At 46.9% G+C, this 8,146-nt stretch overlaps 1 protein-coding gene across 1 annotated transcript in view; it reads left to right on the top strand.

Moving 5' to 3' along the window:
* The first annotated feature begins 2,061 nt into the window (after nucleotides 1-2,061).
* Nucleotides 2,062-8,146, top strand: part of LOC115469318 (matrix metalloproteinase-21-like) — a 53,819-nt gene continuing 47,734 nt past the window's right edge. Inside the window, exon 1 of the mRNA XM_030201824.1 lies at nucleotides 2,062-2,114. The gene's annotated coding sequence lies outside the window, so the exon portion shown is untranslated. The remainder of the gene's footprint in view (nucleotides 2,115-8,146) is intronic.

Genomic DNA, 8,146 nt, shown 5'->3' with positions numbered 1-8,146 from the left:
ATTTAAAGACTCATCTTTTCTCCGAAGTGTTTTCTCAATGAATTATTGGGTGTGTAGGTCCCTAGTGCAGTTAGATAGATATTATGTATGACTGGTCTCTAGTATGACTTCTTATGGTGTTCCTTTTCAGTTTTTAATTTTGTAATTACATATTGTAAATCACTTTGACTAAAAGCGCGATTCATCAAATATTAATAAACATAAACTTAATTCCTAATGTAATGGTTCAATGAAAAGATATCATAGTGTCCAAAGCACACTTACATAAGTACATAAGTAATGCCACACTGGGAAAAGACCAAGGGTCCTTTGAGCCCAGCATTCTGTCCACGACAGCGGCCAATCCAGGCCAAGGGCACCTGGCAAGCTTCCCAAACGTACAAACATTCTATACATGTTATTCCTGGAATAGTGGATTTTTCCTAAGTCCATTTAGTAGTGGTTTATGGACTTGTCCTTTAGGAAACCGTCTAACCCCTTTTAAACTCTGCTATACTTTTTAACACACTATCCAGCTTATAATTGAACAAGAAAAACGCCTATATTGCGACCCAAATCGGGAGATACATGTTTATCTCACAAAAACGAATAAAGAGGTATAATCGAAAGCCGAATTTGGACGTTTTCAACTGCACTCCGTCGCGGATGCGGCCAAAGTTGATGGGGGCGTGGTGAAGGCGGAACTGGGGCGTGGTTATCGGCCGATCAGAGATAGGCGCCTTTCGCCGATAATGGAAAAAAAATATGCATTTTTAGCGAGAATTTAGGGCACTTTTCCTGGACCCTGTTTTTCCATGAATAGGGCCCCAAAAAGTGCCCTAAATGACCAGATGACCACTGGAGGGAGTCGGGGATGACCTCCCCTGACTCCCCCAGTGGTCACAAACCCCCTCCCACCACAAAAATATGCCGTTTCACAACTTTTTATGTTCACCCTCAAATGTCATATCCACCTCCCTGGCAGCAGTATGCAGGTCACTGGAGCAGTTATTAGGGGGTGCAGTGGACGTCAGGCAGGTAGACCCAGGCCCATCCCCCCCCCCCACCTGTTACACTTGTGCTGGTAATGGGAGCCCTCCACACCGCCCCCCAAACCCACTGTACCCACATGTAGGTGCCCCCCTTCACCCCTTAGGGCTATAGTAATGGTGTAGACTTGTGGGTGGTGGGTTTTGAGGGGGATTTGGGGGGCTCAACACCCAACGGAAGGGTGCTATGCACCTGGGAGCTCTTTTACCTTTTTGGTTTTTTTTTTGTAAAAGTGCCCCCTAGGGTGCCCGGTTGGTGTCCTGGCATGTGAGGGGGACCAGTGCACTACGACTCCTGGCCCCTCCCACGAACAAATGCCTTGGATTTATTTGTTTTTGAGCTGGGCGCTTTCATTTTCCATTATCGCTGAAAAACAAAAACGCCCAGCTCACAAAATTGTCGAATAAAACATGGACGTCTATTTTTTCCCAAAATACGGTTCGGTCCGCCCCTTCACGGACCCGTTCTCGGAGATAAACGCCCATGGAGATAGACGTTTTCGTTCGATTATGCCCCTCTATGCTTCCTAGGATCAATCCTTCAATTTACATTGTAATCTCACTGTTTTAGATTTAAAAGGTTAATCCACTAGCCACACAGTGACATTAATTAAATACAACTGTTAATGTACAGAGCACTGTACTTGTGATAAACCACATGCTTATGAGACTGATGTCCCCCAGGAAAGTTGCAATCTTAAATATGAGCAAGAGGAGGTTAAATGGATCATGAACTAAGCATGCATATTAATGATCTGCTTCTTGTCACTAGACAGAAAGTAAGGGATTGTGGGGACCAGTTGGACACCCACAAGCTTCTTTCAGATACTTTAAACTGGTGTGAGGGAGTCTATAGGATGCTGCCTCTTCCCCTCATGAATACTCCCTCACAGTGTCAGAGTAACCTTAAACCCCATAATCTCACCCAAGGGGGAAGTGATATAGGAGGGGTGAAGCCAGAAGGACATGGTCCAGGAAGTATAAAAGACCAGGCCTGGACTAGGTTAAGGAGGCCAAGAGGGGAGCAGTGATGCCCACTGCAGACGCTTCCATCCCGAAGCCAAGAAATGCAACCACTATGTTCAGGTAGGCCAAGTTCAACTTGGAACTTTGAAGAGTTTGTGTTTTGACCTGGCCAACTGTGTGTACCTGCTAGAGACTGTACTGATAACTCTGGATCCAGGGACCAGGCCAGAGACCAGTAAGAATTGCTGCTGATCTGAGAGACATTCATGTATGCAATGGCCCTGCAGGAGCAGCCCATCTGAGGACACTATTATGTTCACAGAATTAGCTTTGAGTGTTGTTTCCTCCCTTCCTGTGAGGTGAACAGGAGCCCTTACTTTTGCTTTTACCATAAGTTGCTGAGTATGTGTGGCTTGTCTTACCTGCATCCACGGCCCACCCTTGCAGACGTTACCACATATAGTGGCAACAATAGGATCGGCACTTAACCTGACAGAAGAAGCCTGAATCTATGGCCTCTGGGGCTCTGGGCCTTGTAGGACTACCACGCAACAACATCGAGCAAAAAGGCCTATGAGGAACTGGGGGAGGGGAAAGTTAAGACAGTGCTGAACAGGCAGGTTTTTATTTTGGTTTGACTCTTACACCAAGTTCAGCTTTGAGTTTGTGTTGTGACCTGGCCAGCTGTAGGCCAGCCGTGTGTACCTGCTAGAGACTGTGCTGGTAACTCTGGATCCAGGGATCAGGCCAGAGACCAGTAAAAATTGCTGCTGAGCTGAGAGACATTCATGTATGCAGTGGCCCTACAGGAGCAGGCCACCCGAGGACACTTACGTTTACAGAACTAGCTTTGAGTATTGTTTCCTACCTTCCTGTGAAGTGAACAGCAGCCCTTACAAGACACCTTTAATAAATAGTATTTGCTTTCACCATGCCTTGCTGAGTATGTGTGGCTTGACTTACCTGCCTCCATGGCTCGCCCTCGCTTAAGTAACCATACTTGTGTCTTAGACAGTGGAGCTGCTTTTTTGCACTTGGCAACTGAGCCTAGAAATGCTTCAGTGCTAGTTAAATCTGACTGTGCATACAGAGGTAACAAAAATTGCCTGCCCAATGATTTAACAAACTCAGAGATGCCAAGTTACCCAGTTTCAGGCTGGAAATTTTGGGCAGGCCTGGGTTTCTGATCACCCGATCCTGATGCATTATGGGAATTGTAGCACTGATTTTAATGGGCAGGAACAGGCACTACAAATTTCACATTGCTTTGGGATGTGTAAGTTCAAAACCAGGACTGACCAAAAAATCTCCAGCCTGGAACTGAGCAACTTGGCATCTCTGCAAACTGCTAGAGGAGAAAATGTACTAATGTCCTGGATCATCCCTACCAAAAATGACCTCGATGCATGGTCAAAGTGTCAGAGCTGAACAGCACTCCAATCTGTGCATAGACACAACATGTTTTCACTCACAGCCAGATGCTCAAAACTACTGCCATAACAGCGCCGAGGAATTACTTCCTCATGCTCGATGCTAATAGTATGTGCACTATTAGCTTCAAGCATGAGGAAGTAAAGCAGGAGGATGGTGCTTGGCGCATGAGCTGAAGAGAGTTGTGCGTCAAGCAAAGCTCTTCAGCGCATGCCCAGAATGCCAGAGGGGGGGGGGGGGGGGGGGAAGGAGGAGGAGGAAGAAGTGCCAACAGTGTTCACAGAAGTTCAGAGGTGGGTGCGGTACTACCAATGCCAATGGTCCCGACTCATTAGAAACTGCTGTTCTCTTGAGATTTCACAGAGATGAGGGTGGCTATCATGGCACAATGTTTATTATGTTGCCACTTTACTGGTCAGGCTCCCACAGCTGCTCTGTCCCAGCCAAAAGTTCCCTGTTAGAGAACTTGTTCCGCCAGTCTAGTCTGCTTTCCCTCCTGCCCTAAGGCGAGCACCGAGTTAGTGTAGGGTTTAAGGTAGTAGGGTGCTGTTATTCAGAGTGTTGTATTTCTGAGCAAGGGCCAACTACAGGAAAATAGCGCATCAGCATACTGCATTAGCATGCTACTTGCGTTGATAGGCTGTGTGCTCTGTGACTTTGAACATTAAGTGCAGGTAAATGCGGGTGCTAGTCCCGGCCTCGAGCTCTTCGTTTACCTCTGAGCATCGGGGCCTCATTGTCTAAGCTTAATACTTTTAGCAGGACCAGTGGCTTTTCTGCAGTTTCTCTATGAGTACATCATTGTTAACTCTCCCACAGCTGGAAGCAATGAGCATCTTAGTGGAAAATACCTACAGAACTGGCATGGAAAGCATGCAAATGTCTCAGTCTTATGGGTGACCCATCCTCTCCCTTTAGGAGTCAAACTCTCTGTTTCTTGGACCAAAAAGAAAAGTCATCATGTCTATTGACTTACTTCCTAAAATTCTCTGACTCCTTGGCAGACAGAAATGTCTCTACTCTTCCCCTTCTCTTATCAAAGCCCTAGTAAAACAAACAAACAAACATCAAATGTTAGCCTGGAAGTCCCTCTGGAAGGGTTTTTGAGTATTTTCCTGGGGCCTTGCCATCATCCATCAGGGTCTCCAACTGGGTCCTTTATTTCAGGACAGTCCATTCTAACCCTAGTTTTATTACATGGCATGCACAAATGTATAATCATGATTAATTGAAAACAAGCAGGATTTCATATCCAGGAATGTATTAGGAAAATGCTAGGATTGGATCAACTTATCTTTGATAATGCTGGAATGTTGTAGTCATTTAAATTTTCAACAGAAACTCTGCTTTCCAAACCCACCAGTCAGAGCCTTTCAGTTGCATGCAATTCAATCTCAGGCAGCCTCAGGTTAAGCAAGGACAAGTAATTAATTGTGCATTTAATTTCTCAGAATAAATCTCTCCCTTTGATCACTGCTACAGAAAATAACAGTTTTCATGAAAACTGATATGGGATGAGTGACAGTCTGGGTAACCGCTCCAAATGCTGTATGTGTGCTTATATATGGGTGGCTGCTAGGGATGGGCAGTGATAGTCATTTAATAACTGATCAAGCCAGGTACTCTGGCAAATGGTGCGCATCACACTAGCTGGGAGGCTTTGACAAAGGTGAGACACTTCCAAAAATTGATAGTATCCCTTAGAGAAGAGCTCTTGAAGAAAATATGAGAAGCAGTGAATGTGGAGGTTGGGTCCTTCCATATCTCACAGTCTTGGTGCTGCAAGGGGTCAAAATGGTTCATGCCAGGCATCGTTCTCATGCAGAGGTTTTGCATCAGGCTGCACCAACAAGATCCCCCCAGGTAAGGTCTCCTCCATCAAAACAAGGAAAACTTGGGTCAGTGCTGTAGCCTTAAAATACTTCACATGCTATGACAAGTTACTAAGCAGCTGGAGGGTAGTGACAAGGTTGCCTGCTGTATCCAGTTTCACCCAACCGGGTTGATTCAGTCCTAGATTACCCCACTGCAGGCATGCAGGGACTCATTGTCTGCTTTTTCTTAGGGACTACAATAGGGAAATAAAAAAAACTACAACTTCCTGCATGCAAGGGGTAAACCCAGGACTGGATCAACCCTGTTGAGTGAACCTGGATCCAGTTCGTAATCCTATACAGACATGGTTTGACCCAGTTTTTTTAGGAGAGTAGATGTTTGAATCTCCTGTCTGTTCTCTGTGCACAGTAAAGTCAAACAAAGCTAAAGAAATTGTTCACTTTTCCTGCTAATAACTTGTGATTCAATCATAGGGAGGTGGTGTTGTCTATATTCAAACATTTGCTGGTTGCAGACATAAGGTTGCCAGCTGGATCAGACCTATGTTTGTTGTAATCTTTCTCTTAATATATAACTCCCTAATCCTTTATTTTGTCCTGTTTGCATGTCTGGAATAGATTGTAAGTTTTGTCAAGAAGGAACAGTCACTTATATGTTTTGTGTACAGTGCTGTGTACATCTAGCATCACTTTAGAAAAGATTAGTAGAAAATCAGAACTTAAGTCCCTGCCTGCATCAGTGTCAAACCCAGGATTTGATCAACCCTGTCAGGTGAAGCTGGATTCAGTTATACAGACATGATCTGACCATATTTTTTTTGGGAGGGAGGAGGGGGGAGAGATGACCGGATCCATGTTTGAATCTCCTGTTTGTCACAGTCGGTGAGATGACCAATCATGGTGGATGTGATACACTGAGGTACTGGGCATAGGAGCCAACTTTTCAGAATTATTGGGGACGCTAAGTCCAATGGAAATAACCCCTCCCTGGACATATACAAGGGAGTTCTTTCAATATTGGGGGTGCTCCAGCACTCACAGCACCCATAGAGCTGGCTCCTATAGAACTGGGTATGATTAGTGTGGGAGTATTTGGGGTAGAAGAACGATTGGCACTTCTGGGACAAGACAGTGCTGAAGATTTTAGCCTTCAAACAAATTTTGCTTCCAGCTCTCAGCCAGTGAGGGGACTGGGGTGCAATGTTCTCTCTAAAGTGTATAGGAGACTGCTGAGGCTCCAGTGTTATAGCTATGGGTGAACCCGAAATTTGGATTCAGGCCCACCCAAAATTGTAGCACTTGATATATCTTCATTATGAAAAAAATAAGGTTACTATTGCATCATACCATATCCTATGAGTTTATCATGTTGGGCAGACTGGATGGACTATGCAGGTCTTTATTCTGTTACTAGTAAAAAAGGCCCGTTTCGTACAGAAATGAAACGGGCGCTAGCAAAGTTTTCCTCGGAGTGTGTATGTTTGAGAGAGTGAGTGTGTGAGAGAGAGTGAATGTACGCGTGTGTGTGTGTGTGTGACAGAGGGAGAGTGAGACTGGGTGCGAGTGTGTGTGTGTGAGAATGAGAGTATGTGCCAGGGTCTCCCCCCCCCCCCCCCCGGTCTGTCTCCCAGTTGCAGTGCAGGGGGGATTCCCCCCTCCCTCCCAGTTCCAGGGGGGTTCCCCCTGTCCCTTTCTCCCAGTTGCAGGGTCCCACTCCCAGTTTGCAGGGTCTGTCTGTGTCCCCTCTCCTTTTGTCCTCAATTAAAAACGAACAATGTGAAGCAGCAGCTCCTAGGTTTGCTTGTTGTGAGTGTATAGCAATGACGGCTGCGTGGGGGAGTTGAAACAGAGATAACCAATGGGCTTCCTTGCTTACCGTACACTTGCTTGGGTCACTTCCACTCTGTGTATTAAACGTCCTGAAGCATGTCATAGGTTTGCTTCTTTTGTTTTCAGTGAATGGGATGACGGCTGCGCTGGAGTCGTAGCCAGTGGTGTTTCCTCCCCCCCCCGCCGCCGCCCACACGCCCGCCCGCTTCCGAGTCGCCAGTGGTCCTCAACCCCGAGCCCTCACCCGCCTCCTCCACATTGGGCACTCGCTGCAGCCATTTGCTCGCCGTGTTGCCGCCCTCCCTCTTCATCCTGTGCGAGAGTGTGAACCTGGCCTCTCTCCTGCTTTCGGCTACTGATTGGCTCCTTGAATGTGCTCCGCCCTCAACGTCATTACGTTTGACGTGAGGGCGGGGCCCACATCTGCTGCTACAGAGCTTCGAACAAACGAACTGGCTTCATTGACGTCAGTGGTCAATGGAACGTTGAGAGTGCTTTTTATGTCCAGGTGGGGCGTGGCCTAGGGCGCAGATGGGCGTGGCTGAGTGCGGGAGTCCGAATAGCCTAGGTCAGGAGCCACAGTTGGAGAGAGGTGAGCTTCAGAACGTCTGAGGGGGATTCAGAATGTCTGAGGGGGATTTCTGAGGGGGATTTTATTTATATAGATGGCGTGCTATGGCTGGCAGGGTTTCCCAAGCCCCGCCAGCTGAAGACTAACTCCCTCTTCAGCAGCCAGAGCTCTTGCAAGCACTAGCCTGTAGTATGTCCCCAAACTGACATTGACACTGGACCCATGTGCATACTCAGTTTTCATGCACACATGGCCTACCAGCTGTGGCAGCAGCCCAGGAACAAATCGGGTATTTATATTTTGACCAGTGTGTGTGTGTGTGTGTGGGGGGGGGGGGGGGGTGTAGAGAGAGAATTTCATACCTACCCACCTTGGGCTCAGACCCACCCAAAATTGGCCTTCTGGCTACACCACTTTCCTCATTAGGCATACTGCTGTGATCTGTGGTTTAAAGAACATGGGGTCCTGTGGTCTGCAGGACCTGC

The sequence above is a fragment of the Microcaecilia unicolor genome, chromosome 4 (genome assembly GCF_901765095.1).
Source record: "Microcaecilia unicolor chromosome 4, aMicUni1.1, whole genome shotgun sequence".
NCBI classification, from domain to species: Eukaryota; Metazoa; Chordata; class Amphibia; order Gymnophiona; family Siphonopidae; genus Microcaecilia; species Microcaecilia unicolor.
Note: the sequence above shows the minus strand (reverse complement) of the source record. Positions and strands in the feature narration are given on the sequence as shown.